The sequence below is a fragment of the Pomacea canaliculata genome, linkage group LG6, assembly GCF_003073045.1.
Source record: "Pomacea canaliculata isolate SZHN2017 linkage group LG6, ASM307304v1, whole genome shotgun sequence".
Taxonomy (NCBI): Eukaryota; Metazoa; Mollusca; class Gastropoda; order Architaenioglossa; family Ampullariidae; genus Pomacea; species Pomacea canaliculata.
This window is the reverse complement of record NC_037595.1, coordinates 17,156,250-17,178,000: the sequence shown is the minus strand read 5'-3', so window position 1 is coordinate 17,178,000 and position 21,751 is coordinate 17,156,250.

The window sequence follows — 21,751 nt, the reverse complement described above, 5'->3', positions numbered from 1 at the left end:
TTTTGTGTTCTTTAAACATCTGGAAGTACTAAAATGATTTTTTTAAACAAAATTTATAACAATATTCCAGTTGCCAACATCATAGCAACTTGGGTGAAAAAGAATTAAGATCAAAGTTATTGTCACGCAGTTTGAACATTTAATTAATTTGTCTTTATTCTCTGTATATTGTATACATAGCTCTTCAAACACGTTGTACATTTGTTAAGTGCTTCATTATTGCGTATACTATAGTTTGTTTTAAATTACCTCGGCGGGCTCTGTTAGTCTAAAATATCTACAGTTCGATATCTATTTCTGATAGTAGAGATTAGGTAAGTGTCGATCGATAAGACTAATTATATGGTTTCGCTTGACAACCAATGAATTTCCGTAAAAAGCTTGACAGAAAATTAATTATATTAGTAAACAAAACAAAAAAAATCCAAAAGTAAAACACAAAATATAAACAAAGTAAATAAAACACACCAGGTTTGAACGCAATACATGTCAAAAGTAAAGAATTGTGTGGACCCAACACACCACAAAGACACAGACATATAGAAAATTAAAAATGAATTACAAGACAAAAGATTATTTTATCTGTTTTAACGATGGCGATGTTTGCATTTCCTCCAAAAACTTGTAAAGCAAGGCGTTGCTGAGACATTTGGAAAATGTCCTTTTACTTTTGTTGTTGTGTTTTAAGGGAGATAACTGAGCTTTTATTTCATGACAAATAAAAGATTTGCTTCCCTTGCTAATGTGTTACTCGTTTGTGCTAATGTAAAAAATAAATGACGCAGTTTATAAACATAAAATTAAATTTGTGCGATATAATTAAGAATTACCTCCACTCTCTCACACACACGCACACATAGATAGACATACATAAACAAAGACAATTTTTAAATAAAACTTATATTCTTACACAGACAACCACTGCTCTACCTTTGTAATACCAATACTAATCGCTAGACACACACACACGCGAGTTCATGGGTCAAGGAAAGGCCTTAAACCTGACCCTTGGATAAAAACAAAAAGTATCATTGGTTACCTTACATCGCATTCATTTAATCATGGTTTACTCATGACCCGAAACCTCTTGTAGTCTGTGACACACAGTTAGCATGTTTCTTTAGGGCTGATAGAATAATAACTCTAATAATGACAGCTTGACAATGCGTCTGCAATTTTGAAAAAGTCTTCCTTGTGTCCGAGAGATATTCTTACATTTTATTGACCAAAGACTCCTGTGTCTGCCAGTGTGTTCGTCTGATATGTTTTAAGCGTGAAACAGTTACGTGAGGAGTATTCAAAATAATGATAGCTTGACTAAGGGCTAAGGCTGCGGACGCTAAGTAACACTTTTTTTTCGCATATTTTAAATGTACCGTTTTATTAGGTATATGTTTAAGTGGACTTTCAGCTACTAAAGAGATCAAAGTTTAATAGAAAACATGCTTAAAATGGCTAGCGAGATATATAACAATGAACTGAGAAAAATGTAGTCGCCCGCACCTTCGTCCTGAAACGCTCACGTTCAAACTCCTGCACACACGCTCGCATGGCCACAAGCATCCACAGGGATACAAAGACACACACTCTAAAACTGAGATAAAAAATGCCATCTATCTTAATGAGTGGTTCTGAATAATATACATATACAATTTCATGTATTTTCATTTAAGGCTGATATTTGTCTGGTTTCAGGAAGATCAATAGAAGTCAAAGTAAGCATCTACTGGTGTGTGGGACTAAAAAAAAATGTTAACTTGAGGATTTATTTCTGATAAAAAAAATTTAGGAATTAGTTGGTATAATGGTTATTCACGGTGATTTCCTTTCTTTGGTCTCTTTTTCTGTTTTACTCATTTTACAAGGCTAAAGGTGCAACACACACCCACACACACACACGTGCACACACACAGAGAAAATGCATGTGAATGATCACTCATTAAGAGTTACAAATAGTACGCGCAAAAGCACGCCCATTCACAAAAAGCTAAGAAAAAATATTACATTTCCACATTTTTATTAATTATAAAGTATAAATTCATTGAAGTAACCCAACCAGCAACAAATTCCTATCGTCAGGGAGGACCAACAGACCTGTGCGTGTCTTGTATTGAGCGGCGTGTGACACACACAGGACTGAGCTCCCCTTGGTGGCGATCCAGTCAGTTCTTTGAGTTTTGATTCAACAACTTTGTAACTGTTTGGCATTGTCTATAAAGCTTAAATCAGTTTTAATGCAAAAATGGTGAAAAAACAAAATATGATAAATAACTCATTTAAGTTAGGCAGGCCTAGTGAAGAAAGAGTTTTATTCCAGAAAGAATAACAGCACAGCCATGAACGACACTCTTAATGCCACCTTAGCAAATGCAAATGGCAGAGAAGTTTACTACGACAGTCTGAGTCACATCATCCAAGAGACAGGGGAGATATTTTGTTATATTTTCCTGACATGTCTGTTTTGTATGATCGGTATCCCGACTAACATCATCAACTGTTGGTGTTCTGGCATCAGGGGCTGAAGGATGGCATGAACCTGTGTCTGTTCTCACTGGCTCTGTCCGACGTCTGCTACCTCACGTGTGCAGCTGTAGTCCACGCTCTCGGTTACATAATAACACGGTTTGTAGACAGTCTTGGTGAGAGCTATTACACAAACATCATAAACAATGTAATTGGTGTTTTACACGGCTTTAAAGGCACATCTGGTTGCATCACTATGGTGATTGCTGTAGAAAGATGTATCTGTGTTATGAGTCCATTTCGCGCCTCTTCCTTCATACAGCCCGCACCATGACTGTGTTTGTTCTTCTTTGCTTCTTTTTCTTCCAGGTTTGTTATCTTGTCGCTCCTTTCTCTTTTCGCCCAGTTGTTGTGAAGGAAAACGACCATTTACATTGGACAATGGTACCTACTAGGTTTTACCTAGAACATAAGATATCTATTTTCCTAATTTTGCTCGGGACAATAATACCTGTCACTAGTTTTGTAGTAATATTAATTACGACCGTCTTAACAGTTGTCAAGTTAAGAGCCGCCATGCTGTGGAGGACAAGAGTGAGTACTATGAAAATAAACAGTTTCAGTCAACGGATGTCGCTGACTGTGATGCTCGTACTCGTGTCGTGTGTCTATGTCATCACCATGGTACCCACCAATATTGCGGCAGCTGATTTTTACATTTCGTTTAGACTGTATTAATAGTGGAAGCTGCTACAATAGTTTCATGTTGTTTACAGCTGCGGTTTATTCAGTTGCACTTGTAAACAACTCATTTTATTTCTTTATTTACTATAGTCGTTCTTTAAAATTTCGGCTTGCTTTCACCAGCTTACTCTGTCAAATTCCTATAATTTGTATCAGATAATCTTGTAGATGCAGAGCTGGAGGAGGGTTAAAGGTAGGTAATTTTAAATATTTATAGAATATTTTGTTTGAATTTTAAACATTATGTGACAGTAACAAACTGCTTACAACATCTATATCAAAACTAACTAACGAATAAGAAAAACATCGATAAGAAAATGACATTAGACAGTTGCAGGTTACTTAATTTAGTTTATTCCTTGCTGCTCCTCTGAGACAGGTTACTTAAGCTACCGCCAAAAGATGCATATGTTTTAACCTTTTACTATTGTGCACATATATTGTGAATTATGTGCCAGATATTGTATTATTCTTCATTTTCTACTTAGAAACAAATCATCTTAGTTTCATCTCAGGCACTCTCGATTGCTTCTAAAGATTTTAAAATGATAACATACATGAGCAGGGAAACATAGTTTTTTCACGAACGATATTTGTACATCCCATGATAAGTTTTTCATCCGTCGCTAAACTGGTGTTTGTCGTCGAGGGTAGCACGTGGCTAACCGTGACATTTGACCTTACTGCCACTGAAGTTTGTCTTTGACTAGTACATGTACTACACAGTGTCTACTCAGGAAGTCCACTACCTCTCGTTCTGTCGCTTGCTGTCCCAGTGTCACCATCGTCCAAAGGGTCCCTAAAAGACAGTTTTCAAGACAGTGCTCTCTTATGTTGCACGGCACAGAACTGTCCATCTTAACTGTTGCAAGTAGGAGTTTCTTGTATCTTACAAGTGTTGCGAACACATTTTGAACAGAGTCGTTGGTTTTTATTTTATTAATTTTTTTGTACAAGATGCAAGGTAGTCGTCTTATGCTTTTGATCTATCATTATCAATTTAAATTGTTCTTCTGCATCTTTTCTTTTTTTGTTGTTGTTTTTGTTTGTTTTGTTTTTGGGTTTTGTTTTTGTTTGTTTTTTTGGTTTTTGTTTTGTTTTGTTTTGTTTTTCTTTTTTAAAATTGGGGTAAATTCACGCATGCACAGCAGTTGTAACCGCCTCTTAGGCTACCGTATAGATTTACCTCTTTTCGGGTGCCTGGAATTTCATCTCCGTATCCATAAAATATGACCAGCCCAACGAGGGACTGAGCGTCTGTTGTATTAATGCCACTAACATGTGAACATCTACTAAAAGGGAACCTGTGTGCTGAGTTTTCTAACCTGCCGACCTTTCCTTTACGTGAGACTGGCTAGTTTTAGGGGAATTGTCTAATAATGTAAACTTTTGTGAACAGAATAATGTCTAATAAATATATAAAATCGCTTGGATGAAAAGATCAAGTTATGAAATCCAGTTTTTATGTTGTTGCATGTTTAGAAAAGATGAAGTGCATGCCGCAACCAAAACTGAGGTGAGAAGTGATTGTTTGAGCCAAAAGTCTTCCATTAAATCATTGAATCTCTCCATTGGATTTCTCATTTAACTTAGTAATTGTGAACATTTTGTTGATAAACAATAATTCTGATATGACTTACAACAAGCAGATAATGGCGCATGATAGAAAACTATTTTATAAAATTAAGACAAGTAATTAAAGACTTGTTTGTTTTGTTGTTTTTACTTTGAGGGAAAACTCTTCTTTGTGGCTCAGTGGGTTAGGGTTAGTCTTCGTAATGTCGTTTACTTCATACTTTACATAGGATTTCCCCTCAGGTCATACTTAATTTGTAGTGCTTCGGTTAACCTTAATATTCGTGCAAATATAAATCTAGAAAAAAAAAAACCAACAACAATGATTGCATACGAAAGGTTCAACGACTGCTTAGCCTCATCTTCAGTCCACCCTGAACCTCCGATTCCTTTAGCTGCTATGGCTACACTAACATGTGCTGAAACGAACAGGATCACTTAAAAATAAATTAGTTACTTAGAAAATAAATTTAATATTTAGTTTCGATTTCCTGCATGGATTAATATACATTGAACATTAATCTTAAAGCTGTCTACACTTTGGAACGTTTTGTATAACCGATCATAGCCTCGTTATGTGGTACATGCTACGCCATCTGAAATTTTAATTTTCCCTTCTTTATTCCACTCGTTCCCTTCCTCCCTTTACCATGAATCGCTCAGGTATAGCTTTATTTTTTGGTCTACATTTACTCAAGGAAATAAACCGACACGTATTTTTTATATTTATTTATGATTTCCTTGTACCCGATTGAGAATGCATTGTTGTTGTTGAACAGTCACTAGAAATGTAGAATGATTTTAACTATATTTGCCAGTATATCTATTTTAACGGCTATTTTCGAACTTGAATGTTTTATGATATGGATCTATCCTTTTTTATTTTTTAAGGCATAACATAAAATTAATATCAGTGAAAACGAATAAAAATATCGTGAGTTTTAGAAGTACGTTTAATAATTCAAAACGGGTTTAATACGCTTTTAAACGAACAAGACAATTACTACTAGGGAAAGATAAAGAGCCCTTGACAATATACGAATCGATGTAGCCGTCGAAAACATTTTTTTAAAACAAGAAGGAGGACAAACACACTTCGTACCGGAAGTACAGTTGACGTTTGTAGACGCACAGCTTCGGAGTCAAAACACAGAGTATCAACAAAGCACAGGACCAGTAAAAACAAAATCTGCTCATGGTTCATAGATTAGAAGCATTAATCTGTAAACACAAGGTGGACGAGCCAAACGGCCTAAAACAAACTGGTCCTTACAACTGTAAAAATTGTTAATGGAAAATTGGGTAAAGAGGAGAAAGAAATATGCGAAGGCATAAAACACTCGAAAACATGAGCTATAGGTATTACAAAGAACACAAGACATTAGGAGACACTACGGACAACATAGAACTAGGGACAAAAAGTAACAGACACGTAGCAGTACCTCACATCAACTAGTAAGGAACTATCCGCTTGTTTTACATAACTTCGATTGGTAATAAATACTTTCAATTTATTACCAGATGAACGATAATTCTATGTGAAATAATTCACAACACATCTTTACATTATTTTCATCTGCAAAAATATATATATATACATTATTATATGCATAGATTTGTATTATATAATTATTATTTATATATAATAAATGTATATGTTCACCACAAATTTGGAGACTTTGGTTTTCCTGTCTTTCACAAAGAGAAGAAAAGCGAGAAAAAGAATGAGTGTGTGTGCGCGTCCTCTCAAACATTAATAGAAAGAAAAAGTGGAATAAAAAATATCTGAGTCATTTAAATAATAATGTTTACGATCACCATTTGCAATAAAGAATCTTTTTGTAAACTATACAATTAGCGTTAGAGTGTTACGAGATAAGAAATTGTTCACTTTCTGAACCAGTTTCAAAACACGATTTATTCAACATCAGTCTCTGACTGTGTAAGTATTAAGAGTAAACAGGTTTGTATTAGTTGAAAATGCTGAGCATTACTTGGATAATTTTCTTGCTTTCTTTATTTTTATTTTATTTCATCAGAACGTCAAAAGCTGAAGAATAAAGGTCAAAGCATGTACAAAGGTATCATGGACTTATTAAATTGGCTTACCTGTACAGACCATTCAGTACCAGTAAAGAGGATGAGCGAGCGAATAAATAAAAAATTTAATGTAGATGGCAAGGCTGAAAAATTTCCATCGCTGCTGAAGCTCATTAGAAATCTGATCATATTCAAAATATCGAAGAAACGCGGATATATTCACATACTTACACCACTTTGCCACTAATTTACCTTTTTCATTAAATTATCTAATGCTTGTGCATGCATAAAAATATATTGGATCGTTTACTGGGTGGCTGGCTGGTCGCCGATCTTGTTAGAAATCGACCTTCTGAAAGCAGAAGTAGGAGTTGGAGAGAAGGAGGAGACCTCCGATGCGTGCTTTACTACGTGCGCTCGTTCGCTTTTTTACACTCTTGGTTGCCGCCCATTAGTATGAACACAGAGGACCATTTACTGAAATTAAAGATCTATTCGAAGTACTGATGGGTACAACTAATTGGACTCTTTCTGTCAGTTAAAAAATAATAGTCGTTACAGCTCTATTCCATGCGCGCGCGTGAGTATGTGTAAGAGAGCGAGAGAGAGAAACAGTTTGAATAAGAAACCAGTCAATAAAACACTGAAACCTTTCTGTCTACCTTACTGTACTGTCAGATTGTAGTTTTGTGTATGTACATGCACACCTTGTTAAAACTCTCACACACACACCAGTATGACCACACACAGACATGCATGTACTTAGACATGTAAACACAGCAACACATCCACGCATCCATCAGTTTGTTCACGCATACACGTTTTCACACACTAATTCGCGAATAAATTTTTTTTTTAAATCATCATTATAGACGTTTTACATCGTAATACTTAACATTTATCATTTACAAATTTTTATTTTATTTCATTAATCCGTATCTGAGCGAATGCATGTCAACTAAAAAACAGCGTAATATCTGTACTTTTGAATAGAATATTCTCATGTTTGTGTAGTTGATATTAGCGATATTGGCTTTTATCTTTGAACATATTTCTGTGTCACCAAATATAGTAGTTTTTAAAAAAAATAAACACACACACACACCTCCTTAGAAAAACACCAGTTTTTGAAGCAACTTTTTATTTTATAATAACCCTGAGTTAATCAGTGTATAAATACAGCCTCGCAGAAGGAGCCAGAGAAGTGCATGGCAACACTTCGGATCTTTCAGTCTGCTAGTTGTCTTTATGTCGTGTAACACTTCGGAAGTAGTGCACAAGGCATGTCTACAATACTGGACATTTTAATGTGTATTCCTAGATTCTGCTCAAGTGCCTCCGATACAATAGTTTCCTTTTCCGTTTTTTAAGGGTCAGCTGGTTTCTTAGTGTATTAAGATAAGCAAAAAAAAAAAAAAAAGAAAAAAACAACAACAACAACAACAACAACTTAGAAAGCCAAAAAAAAAAAAGATAAGAAAAAAGAAAAGAGATTACAAATGCCACAAAGGTGAGATAAAATATTTTGAATAATTCTATTTTCACTAATTTCTTACCTGAAAAGGTCTTCTACAGTCATGAGTTACTTTGTAAATATTACATCTCCAGCTGTAACCGAGGAGGACACCTCAAGCATGAGTGAGACAATTCGAAGTATAATAGATATGATTTATTATTTGGTTCTAACAACTCTAATTTGTTTGATCGGCATCCCAACCAACATAATCAACTGCCTCGTCTTCTGGCGTCAGGGTCTCAAGGATCGCATGAACCTGTGTCTCTTCTCGTTGGCCCTCTCGGATTGCTTCTACCTCACCTGCGCTCTTCTCATCAACTCTATTGGAGAAATAATAACACGGTTTGATGTTGATGTAGGTGAACACTATTACACCAATGTTATTGTCAACCTTATAGGTGTTTTACATGGGTTCAAAGCCTCATCAGGATGCATCACTATGATGATTGCAATAGAGAGATGTTTGTGTGTCACAAGACCCTTCAGTGCCTTCTTTCTCGTACAAACTCAAACCACGGCTGTTGTCTTATGTCTTTGCTTCTGTTTCTTTCAGGGATGTTATCTTGTTACTCCCTTTTCCTACCGAGCAGCTGTAGTGAACGAAGGTAAACGAGTGTTGTGGATTTTGTTCCCCTCTAAATTCCATCAAGAAAATAAGACATTCGTTTACATATACGCGCAAGTCCTTCTTGGGACCATCATACCCGTCGTTAGCTTCCTAGTCATATTGAGCACGACAGCTTTGACAGTTGCAAAACTAAGAGCCGCCATTTCATGGAGAACTACAAAAAGTTCAAGAAAAAGCAACATCGACAGCCAGCAGGTGGCGCTGACGATGATGCTTGCGATCGTCTCGAGCGTCTACGTCATCACGACGGTTCCGACTATCGCTCGACAATTTATCTTTGCGTTTTACCTGGACTGTACTAACAGTGGAAGTTGCTACAATGCCATTATGATACTTACTGCTATAGTCTACTCCGTTGCTCTTGTCAACAACGCTTTTCATTTCTTTATTTACTACAGTCGTTCTTCAAGGTTTCGGCTCGTGCTGCGCACATTTTTTCGAGTACAAAGCTCTCAGTCCTTCACATGTACAACACGCTGAGATATACAGTATTTAACCTCAGCAGACTTTCCTGCTCGATAGTAGAGGGACCTAACTGACATCAAGAGTATTTAACAAACATGAATAAGCAAAAGAGTTACATTAAAATGCTTTTTTTTTTCTTCATCGAATTATTTTATAGTAACCTAACTCTACTTTTCATTGATGTAGAGCTGTCGAAAGGGCGTTTCTCTTGCTTTTAAAAATTATCGGTTTTTTTTTCTAGGTACCTCCAATAATCTTTGTTATTTTGTGTAATGTTAGGTTTTACACTTGGAGACAGAAATAAACGCGTTCCGTAGCTCAATAAAGAGATCAGCGACCACGAATCTTGTAAAGGAAGAAAGGAAATGACCATCACGCTTTTGTGGACATGATATAACGAGTCTTAGTAACATGGCGAGAGTTGGAAATGACACTTGGAACACGAAAACTATTAATCGTCCTTTTTCCGAACGGTAAGCGACGAGTTCTATGGGTACTTAATGTTGATAAGGTCAAGTCTCTGAATGGGTTCACCGTATATCCTTTGAAAATGTTTTTTGCAGCAACAAACCTTATTATAATCTTAGATAATTTAAGAGTCTTAGTCACGGAAAATTAGATAGAAAACACAAAAAGCAATCAAAAGAAATTTTATACAAATGCTTTCAGAGCCAGTAATTAGGCCAACAGTGGAATATTCAAATGGAGCCGCTCGCCACTTGTCTCCCTCTGTCAATATTCCTGCCCACTGAAGAGGAAAAAAAAACTTAGACCAAAAGATTTGATACTTGCAGAGTTGGATTCTAGCATTCAGCAGTATGAACCACCTTATGTGTGCTTCTTTATTGTTGTTTTTATTGCAGACTTTGCTGACTTAGTCCTTGAAGTCATTTGCTAAGCCACGGTGGGTTAACAGGAAGTGACGTAACCTAAGTAGCCTCGTTCTAGTAGATGACTGACAAAAATCGTCTGCAAGCAGTCCATGGATCTTAGTTCGTCAAGATCCTACTTTATCTCGATGCGTACTCCATGGCTTGGTGTAGCCAACAGCAAAGACAAGACTTCCATAGTTTGCACAGAGAAATGCCAATTATTTTCTAACCTTGACACAATGTTTTTTGCGATAATCATCGGGTCAGTCGGAGTCTAGTCTACGTGCCAACGATATTGAAAAGTAGGTGTCTTTTATTCTTTGCTGCTAAACTGCTGTATTTTTAAATGATTTGGATGGTAAGAAAACGGAAAAGATGAACGGATGGGGAGTGATTTAAATGGGTGTTTGCGGTGGGCGTTTCTGTTTCATGCATGTGTGTTGGTGTGCGTGGCTTCGTGCGTGTGTGTGTGTGTTGGCATGTCTTGGTCGGTGTAGATGTGTGCAGTTGTGTGTATATCTGTGTGTGTGTGGTAGGAGGGAGGTGACGATTTAGCGAGAGTGCTTAAATGGTTGCTTGCGGAAAGTGCGGGAACATGTGACCTCACCGCTCTGCACTCCTCTGCATCTTTTTTTTAATAAAGCAAAAAGGGCCGACCAACGTGTAATATAAAAATTTCTGAAGTCGAGAAAAATAAAAACTAAACTGAACGCAGATGAAAATGATGGTAAGAGTTAGAAAGCGGTGTCCCGTAGCGGGTGACTCGGATCAAAGGCACTGCCACGTCACTGTCACTCAACTGTCACACCTCGACGGAGTGGCCCATAATGCAGTTAAGAGCAGGTAACCGCTGTGTTGAGGAGTTACGATGGTAATGTTGAAAACTATATGTAAAAATATTGAACAAAATATCCGTGGTCACGAGCACAAGGTTGTTGAACAAATATTTTAATGTAATCCACCGATGTGGTAATCCTCGAATCGCTGGTTTGTGGATGTTGGTGATGATGATGATGATGATGATGATGATAGTAGCGATAGCTATAGCGATGTCGCTGACATGATTGAGGTACAGCGATAGTAACACTTGAGATAGGCCTCTCCTGCATAATAATACTGTAAACTAAAGAGCAACAAATAGTAACACAAACAGTGATTCTCGTGGTGTATCTCGCTCATGGATACACTCCATAGCACGTCTGAAGTCGAACATGAAGAAAGTTATTTGTCAGAAGTGTCTGCATCAACTGCTTATCGTTACAGATATATCGTCCTTTAAATCAAGCGTACACACAATCTCACGGTTAATTAACATCCGTGATCACATCCGGCCACTAAGTTTGTCTCAGCAGGCGAAAGAATTACTCTCTAGGCCTGTCTGTGTCGGTCAAGATCTTGGCTTTCTCTTACTGTAGGGCAGTGGGATACAGTGGCTGCCAGGGTACACTCATCCTGTTCTTGGCTGCCGTTATCTAGAGGTCCTTTCTGCATAGACAGTTAGTGTCTGAATGCCGTTTTGTCCTCGGGAAGTCGTTAGCTACCTAACTTGCTAACACTTCCCGACTACCAGTCAACCATTATTATATCTACTACTACTATTAATCCTCTTCGTGCATCAGGTTGCACATAAGGCCTCGACCAGAGTCCGCCACCGATGTCGATCGGCTGAAACCCGCTGTAGGTGCCCCCATGTCCAGCCCTTTCCTTTCATCTCCCTTTCCACTGTTCTTCTCCAAGTTTCCTTTGGGCAGCCCTCCTTTTCTTCGGCCGTCTGGAGTCCATCGTAGGGCGACTCGGTAGAGGTCTGCTGCCTGCTGGCGGAGCACATGTCCAATCCATCGCCAACGCCTTCGTTGAACCTGCGTTGTGATGGACTCGGTTTCAGTTCTTCAGTGGAGTTCTTCGTTGGTGATTGTATTTGGCCAAAAGATGTTCAGTATGCGCCTGAGGCATCTGTTTTGGAAGACGTCAAGTCTGTTACAGATGGATTTGGTCATCTTCCATCATTCTGATCCGTAAAGGAGGGTGCTGATCACAGTTGACTGGAAGATTCTCAGCTTGATCTTCTGACTGACGTTTGTTGCCTTCCATGTGCTCCTGAGTGAGGTGAAGGCGTCGCTGGCTTTCGCCAGTCGGGCTCGAATCTCCACCTCCACATTCCCGGTGTTTGACATTTTGGACCCAAGATAGGTGAAACTGTCAACTTCCTCAATCTCTTCTCCATTTAGTTTGCTGCTGTCTTATACTCTGTCGTTCACTCTAATATTTTTCATTTTTCTTGCACTGACCTTCAAGCCAAGGTTTCCAGCTGTTTCTGAGAAGACATTAGTTTTTTCCTACATGTCTTGGTGGCGATGCGACAACAGGGCAAAGTCCAAGTCTTCCAGCGTTGTTATTATATCACTCCATTTTAAAGCCTGTACTCTTAAGTCCATATTTGTTTCCTTTTATCTGTAAGTTTTTCGTATATTCGATCTTGCTGGACTTCGAGAGAGACGTAAAGTGTGTCGGGGTTTTTTCATGTTAGGCTCCTAATCCGACGACTGTTTACAGATGTCATTCTAAAAAGCAAAACTTTTGTCATTCAATGATGATTTTTCTACGTTTGTTAATGTATGTCTGTGAAATAAGATAATTATTTTGTTTGTTGCATGCGAAATTGATTCGGTGTTCATTAAATTGTCTTTCGTCGTGACAACCCCCCAACTTACACAAACACACACACACATAGACACGCTCGCGTAAATTGCGTCTGTCCTATTAAACATAATTTTTACATGATAGATTGCTATTCGACACAGTAGCTTTGCCTTTTATTGTTAATAATGTTATTGAAATAGCATCGTAGGCCGTGCTTAGGTATGTGGGTACAGACAGCAGCAATGTTTTAATGTTTTGTAAGAGCCTGCTGATGACAAGGACAGTTATCATTCTAAGCTGCTTACACTTTAGCCAACATCTGTACTGACTCGCGAGGAAGGACGCTTGGGTCAGAGAACCTTGAGCAAGGGGGCGAGTCTATGACGAAGAACCGTCAGGATGCCTGCTGTCGACGTGGAAAGCAAAGGCTACGTGACCTAGCACTACCTGTGAGAGGACTTGCACTACCTGTGAGAGGAATTGCACTACCTGTGAGAGGAATTGCACTACCTGTGAGAGGAATTGCACTACCTGTGAGAGGACTTGCACTACCTGTGAGAGGACTTGCACTACCTGTGAGAGGAATTGCACTACCTGTGAGAGGACTTGCACTACCTGTGAGAGGACTTGCACTACCTGTGAGAGGACTTGCACTACCTGTGAGAGGCAGACGATTAACACGAAGGCCGCCAGAAGTCATCGTTCTCAAAGGAGGAGAACATTTGTTGGGTTCTCCACACTCCGGACAACCAGAGACCTTTGCATCAAGGTAGTGTTTGTTCGGCGTGTTACGTGTCATTGCAGTCGTCGAAGACACACGTGTGTGTCCCTGGACTGGGGCAAGGCTCGACTCTGTGTCACCAGGAGAGCAGTCGTCGCTCTCGGACGAGGTTGGCAGGTCAGGCGGGAAGGACGACGGACAGGCGGAGCAACACTTTCGAAGGAAAGACATCAGAGTGCCTGAATGTGGGCTGAAATATTGGTCTCATATAGCAGCCATTGTGAACCCACAAATACAAGAACAGTTTTAACATGAGAGCGAAGCTGATGCACGTGTGAGTAAATGGTTGATTTAGATAGGTGTACGCACTGGAGTACTCGAAGTACGCTAGCACGGATAAGACTGGTACTTCCCCTAGACGAGTTTTTTCTTTATTGAATGTATTTATACTTAATAAATCTGTTAAATTTATACAATACATGACACGTCGCGTTTTGTATTCGGGAAACAGCAGGGGTGTGGGGGTCGTGAGCCGCGTGGTACACTGGATGATCCAAGTGTGAGTGTTCTACGTATCACTCCTCTGCAACATATGTTGATGTGGGTAATCAGAATGAACTTTCTCACCTACGTTCCCGGTTCCTCGGGGTTAGTATTCCGGTTTTCTGCTAAATTCAAGCAGGGTCTTCCACCACGTTGTAGCGGTTATTCATGCAACTTTTTTGATATAAAAACTGGTATGTCTTGTCGAAATGTGTTTGGTTTATTTACTAACCCAAAATGAAAATGAAGAAAGGTAATGGAATGCACAGTATAATTTTATTGCTCAAGTAAAATTTATCAATATATATATATACACACACATTTGTCATTTTTTACGAATGCACGGCTACATATTTGTTTTATAAAAAGAAGGGACATGTTTTATTCCATCAATATTGATTGTCTGCACAGGCGCACACACACACAAAAAGACCAAAAAAAATCGTATGAACTGATACACATAAGCGTTTGTTAGACATGAAGATTAGCACCAAACATCTCCAAATAATGGGATGTAAACGCTACTTTCAAAATCTTAACTATCACTGACAAATAATTAATTTTTTAGTATTTTATTCTGTAACAAAGGCATATGCAAAATTTATCTCTCAGGTTGTTTTCTTTAAAGATTTTTAAAACATACTTTTTCAGAGTTGCATGCTATAGAACAGTGATGCACAACCTTTTTCGGCCTGCGGGCCATATCCATTTCGGACAGCCGTGTCGCGGGCCACTTCACCGCAAAAATACAAAAGGAAAAAAAAAATAGAGCAGATACCATTTTTTATTAGAAACAAGTTGTACTTACCATTAATTATATAGTAATTAGTGGGATATTTGAAGTTGTTTTCCCGAAACCAACTTCTGAATGTCCGGCCTCATCGTAGAGACAGCAAGTCGGTGCACTGAATCGAAATGTTCGTCCATCGAAAAAAAGATTGTGAAACGCCCCTACGTGGGGATAAATACTTCTTCTTCCTTTTTTTCGTTTTTTTAAGGTCTTCTTTTATTACTAACATGCCGATTTCCTGCACTGTGGGCAGAAGTTTGGCGGGGTTATGCATCCCTGCTATAGAACATGAACTTGTATGCATCCTGCGCTTTGCAGTTAAAATGGATTTTATTGCAGACAGACATCAAACAAAAATAAAGAGGACTGGAAACCAGCACTTAAAAGATTCATCATACACAACAACAGCAAGACAAATATTTAGGTAAATAAAGAAGGTTTGCAAATTTTAGAACTTGGAGCAGTGATTGCCAAAGACAGTAGCTGAATGCTAGTCATCCACATGTCAAAGATCGCAACTACCAGGCTTAGTAAGCAGCCAGCATCTGGCGGAGCTATACTCCTACCAATTACAAACTGTAATAGTCCATCGTAAATCCCACACTGCAGCATGAATGTCAAACGTGGACTCTGCTTCACAAAAAAATACAGGCATTCGACACTAAAGTATTTACAAAGCTGCTCAGAAACCTCTACACATAACCAAGGACAGTGAATTTACTCGCAGTGTACTACAGACGGGGCGCAAGATGTTTTGCTGCTCGTTCATTCTCTAGACACACACAGGCGTAGACCATACATGAGTTCATATCAACATAGGTCGATGTAAATGCTCTGTTTTATCCTTAAAAATAATTGACCTTTCATGTATTGATAGCTCTGTAGCTACATCTTCACCCGGTTTTATTATAAGCTAAGCAGGTAGCAACATCGTTTTAGTTCAGAAAATAGTTTATCAAGTTAGGCGGAATGCTGGCCTAAAATTATTTCTAAATCATCAAATTGCAGTTTGAAACAATATTGAAAAATCTAGATGCATACAAAAAGAAAAAAAGTAAAAGTGGTAAAGGTAAAGATGGTCACATGACCTTCCGGTGGTGATGTCAGATTGTAGTCCTCCCTTACTTCGGGGTTAGCTCGTAAGACTCGTCCGCTCACGTGCACACTCAGCTATATATATTTATATAATCGATATCACATCCGTAGTCTCACGCACGAACAAAACCTTTATACACAAAAAGGTAAAACTAGTTTAAAAACTAAAAACATTTTCCTGCAGTAGTTATCGCGATTATTATATATTTTAACATCCCAGGAGGCTCTTCTTTAAAAAAAAAAACAAAAAAAAAAAACAGTCGTACAGCGTGGATTTTGTATAGCTTATACATTAGTCAATAAATGTGCACACACGCAACCATTACAATTGTTAATAAGTAAAACGATATTTTTGTATTTTATTTGTTTTCAGGTTTGCTAATGATGCCCGGAAACTGTCACTTACTTTTTATCTCTCACTCACATACTCACACACACACACTAATTCATACTAGAGAGCGTGTTTTAATTGCTTTAAAATATTCACATGAGGTTAAAATACATTTGTATTACTTTTTTTCGTCAGTTAAAATATAGTATAAATACTTGATGTTTGACCCTAGTAGAAGACATATATTTGAAAATTTACCATAAACAACTTTTGCTATTTTCTGTCACAGCCAAAGTGGTATTTAAGATGCTGCACATGCCACGTCTGTCTCTCGCTCCTTCGTCTGCTTAGTTAGAAGAAATTCTGGTATGTAAAGTAATAGTTTAGGTTTGGCAGTTACATCAAGTATCATGCCATCCAATACAAGCCTGATATTTTTACTTGAGGAAACAGCATCCGATCCGAGAATTCATAACACCGGGAATGTTACATCAGGTGCTATAGGTCTTCTGAATACAGATGTCTATACTACTGAAGGTAACATTGTATATGAGAATTTCATAGACACAATCGAGATAATTTGTTACATTATCTTGACATCAGTGTTCTGCATGATCGGCATCCCAAGCAACATCATCAACTGTCTGGTGTTTCACCGCCAGGGACTGAAGGACCGCATGAACCTGTATCTCTTCTCTCTCGCTCTGGCGGACCTTTGTTATCTCGTCTGTGCTGCTGTAGTCCATTCGTTTGGAGACATTTTGACACGATTTGATAAAGCTATAGGTGAACAGTATTACACGAAAGTAGTAAGTAACTTGGTCGGTGTTTTAAAAGCCTTCAAAGCTACATCCGGGTGTATCACAACAGTGATTGCAGTAGAGAGATGCTTGTGTGTAATTAATCCTCTTATTGTGTCTTATGTTATAAAAACACGAACCGTGGCCTTACTGATAGGTCTTTGCTTCTGTTTATTTCAGGTTTGTTATCTGTTAACACCATTATCCTTTCGTGCAGTGGTAGTAAAAAAAGACAGTCGCGTGTTTTGGACACTCGTTCCTACAGAACTGTACCTTGAAGGTAAAACATATATTGCTTTGATTTTTCTGGGGACCATGCTACCTGTCACTAGCTTTATGGTGATACTAGTCACGACAGGTTTGACAGTTCTTAAACTGAGAGCAGTCATGTTGTGGAGAAAAACGACAACTAACAGGATAAGCGCCAACGACAGTCACCAGGTGGCGCTGACAACGATGCTTGTTCTTGTATCCTTCGTCTACATCATCACCATGTTACCAACAATAGTTCACCAGCTTATTTTTTTATTTTACTTGGACTGTACTAATTATGAAGGTTGCTATGATATCTTTATGGCCTTCACAGCTATAGCCTTTCCTGTTTCCCTCATCAACAACACCTTTTATTTTTTTATTTACTGTAACCGTCTTCAAAGTTTCGGGTCGCTTTGAGCAGCGTCACTGTTAGATGTCTTAGTCAACCCTGTGCAACAGGATAATTTTTAAAAATTTCTTTTCCAAATTCCGTTTCCTCGTTCTTTTCTCCGAGCTAGTACGTATCTAAAGATGTTTTATATTAACCAAAAAAAATTTCGATAACACATGGTAGTGTACGGGTCAAAGGTAAAATAGTCTTTAATGCAGTCAGAAACAATGCCCTCGTTTTCAATTTTAAATCGAGTTATCTATGACGTGTTTGTTTTTCTATACTTGTTATTTTTTGTCTGCCTAAGGACTAAAGAATATTTGTTAGCAAATATTGAAAAAAAATTGTTTATTTTATTCCTACTCTGAATATGATTTGAAGTTTCATCTCACATCGTATTATCATTGGATTTGGCATGTGTCTTAACCCGTTCACTTTCACCTTTCTCCCCCCCTTCATCTTCTTTCTTTCCGCGCGCAGTCCTTGGCTCGTTTTTCTGCCGCTTCTGGACAGTTGTCCTTTTGAAGGGACAGTGCCGGAGGTGAGGGATGGTGTGAGACTGGGACCCTGACAGCCAGCGTTCTTCTTTCTGTCGATATTACTTGGAAACAAGCCAGTTTTGATGGTCGACACCGTCCATAAGTACATTATCATTAGAGATCAAGTTTTTATCGTGCTTTTTGTATTCGGCATTTTACTCGTCTTTTAATGTCATAAAGTTTTAAGTCAAAGAATCGTGATTTGTGGCAACTGTTGGAATCTTGTTGTGCCAACGAACAAGAACAAGGCCAAAGCAAGGACTAGCCAGGTGGTGACATAGTTGAAGCTAAAAGTAAAGCGACAACCAAACATCTCCCGGCATTCTCGTTAATTTGGAAAAGCTGCAATACCCAAATATCTCATAAGTCTTCTTGGCGAAAGTTGGAGGAATGTTGTCTGTGCTGAACGTGATGGAATACTTTGTAGACATTCCTCAAAGGAAACATCAAAGATGGGCTACCTGAAGCCAACCAGGAGGCTCTAACGGAGCAAATAAATAAGAAGCAGCCATGAGTAACGAACGACATCCTAAATTTGTCACCAGAGTTAATAAAACCAACTCCTTATATGTTTAGTTTTTTAGAACCTTGAATAAAAGTCGATTAGAGGGCCAGCCGATGTCTATTGAAATCATCAAAAAAGAATGAAGCTGGCAATGTAATGGTAGTCAATGGAAGGAAATGACTCACCACCATCGCAACTGTGATGGTCGATGTCTTGCAGACAATGTTGATTTTGTCACGACACAATACACCGGAACAAGTCACACAGACACAGTCACGTCTTTCAGTCAACATACAACAAACGCTTGCCTGTGGGATTTCAATAATTATATTGAAAGGGGCAAAATAAGATTAATAATGGCTTAATGCTTTCTTCCTTTTTTGTTCCTTCAAAATTTTTTGCGGGGAATTTTTCGGTCTCTTTGTTTTCTTTCTAATTTGTAATTTTTATAGGCTAAAACAAAATAGGGCAAACAATTTACAAAAACAGTAACATATTTGCCTTGTAAATGAATAAATTACTTTTAAGCATTAACTGTTCTCTGATTTCAAGCTGCAGGCAGGGAAATGTCTTCATTTCTTCCCAACCGAGGAAAGCCATGTAATAATCGGCCACCAGAACTTGGTTTGTGGGTTATGGTATTCAATATCATGAAGTGACTTATAGTCTCTGTTGTTCGATACTTGAAGGGACATTTCACCAAGCGGGTGAAATAACTCAGGGAGGGTAAGAGTCAAGCGAGGGAAGGTCTCTTGCTTCGAGTGTATTTAAAATTCATAAATGCTTGATATTTCATTGCGTTCCTTTCATCATTAACATCTCTGTGCCTACGTCTTCACCTAGTTTTGCTACAACCTTTTTGATTCCGAGGATTTTGGGTTCGATTATTTAGTGTTTGGAGCTTTAATCATTTTAATTTCCAAATTAACACTGTTCGTAGTGTATCTTTAACGTTTATGAGTTTCTTACAACATTATAAGGAAGTACAGATCGGAACAGAGAAGAACTGTAGAACAAGAAGTGGACTGACCGTTTCCTCGAAACTTTAACACTGATACAGAAAGTCCTTCCAAGCTAGCGATTTCGTTGTCTTCTTAGTTTCTCCGACTTATTAAATTGGCTTACCTGTACAGACCATTCAGTACCAGTAAAGAGGATGAGCGAGCGAATGAATAAATAAATGAATTTAGATGGCAAGGCCCACAAATTTCCATCCGCTGCTGAAGCTCATTAGAATGCTGATCATATTCAAAATATCGAAGAAACGCGGATATATTCACATACTTACACCACTTTGCCGCTAATTTACCTTTTTCATTAAATTATCTAATGCCTGTGCATGCATTAAAATATATTGGATCGTTTACCGGGTGGCTGGCTGGTCGCCTATCTCGTTAGAAATCGACCTGAAGAAAGCAGAAGGAGGAGTTGGAGAGAAGGAGGAGACCTCCGATGCGTGCTTTACTACGTGCGCCGGTGTTTCACTGTTTCTCTTCGCTCATTCGCTTTTTTACACTCTTGGTTGCCGCCCATTAGTATGAACACAGAAGACGATTTACTGAAATTAAAGATCTATTTGAAGTACTGATGGGTACAACTAATTGGACTCTTTCTGACAGTTAAAAAATAATAGACGTTACAGCTCTATTCCATGCGCGCGCGCGTGTATGTGTATGTGTAAGAGAGCGAGAGAGAAACAGTTTGAAAAAGAAATCAGTCAATAAAACACTGAAACTTTTCTGTCTACCTTACTGTACTGTCAGATTGTAGTTTTGTGTATGTACATGCACACCTTGTTAAAACTGTCACTCACACACACACACCAGCACGTGCACAAACATATATGCATGTACTTAGACATGTAAACACAGCAACACATGCACGCATACAATAGTTTGTTCACGGTCAAACATTTTCACACACAAATTCGCGAATAAATTTTTTGAAAATCATCATTATAGACGTTTTGCATCGTGATACCTTTAAGTTTGACAATAACAATATTTTTATTTTTATTTTATTTTATTTTATAAGATATTTTATTTTTTTAAATTTTATTTTATTAATCCATATCTGAGCGAATGCATGTGAAATAAAAAAATGGCATCTGTACTTTTGAATAGAATATTCTCATGTTTTTGTGGTTGATATTAGCGATATTGGCTTTTATCTTTGAACATATTTCTGTGTCACCAAATTTAGTAGTTTTTCTTAAATACACCCCCCACACACACGCACACACACCTCCTTAGAAAAACATCAGGTTTTGAAGCAACTTTTTATTTTATAATAACTTTATCTCAGTGTATAAATACAGCCTCGCAGAAGGAGCCAGAGAAGTGCATGGCAACACTTCAGATCATTCAGTCTGCTAGTTGTCTTTATGTCGTGTAACACTTCGGAAGAAATGCAAAAGACATGTCTAAAATACTGGACATTTTAATATATATTTCTAGATTCTGTTCAAGTGCCTCCGATATAATAGTTTCCATTTTATGTTTTTTAAGGGTCAGCTGGTTTCGTCGTGTATTGAGATAAGCAAAAAAAAAAAAAAAAAAAAAAAATTACAAATGCCACAAAGGTAAGATAAAATATTTTGAAGAATTCTATTTTCACTAATTTCTTACCTGAAAAGGTCTTCTACAGTTATGAGTTACTTTGTAAATATTACATCTCCAGCTGTAACCGAAGAGGACACCTCAAGCATGAGTGAGACAATTCGAAGTATAATAGATATGATTTATTATTTTGTTCTAACAACTCTAATTTGTTTGATCGGCATCCCAACCAACATAATCAACTGCCTCGTCTTCTGGCGCCAGGGTCTGAAGGATCGCA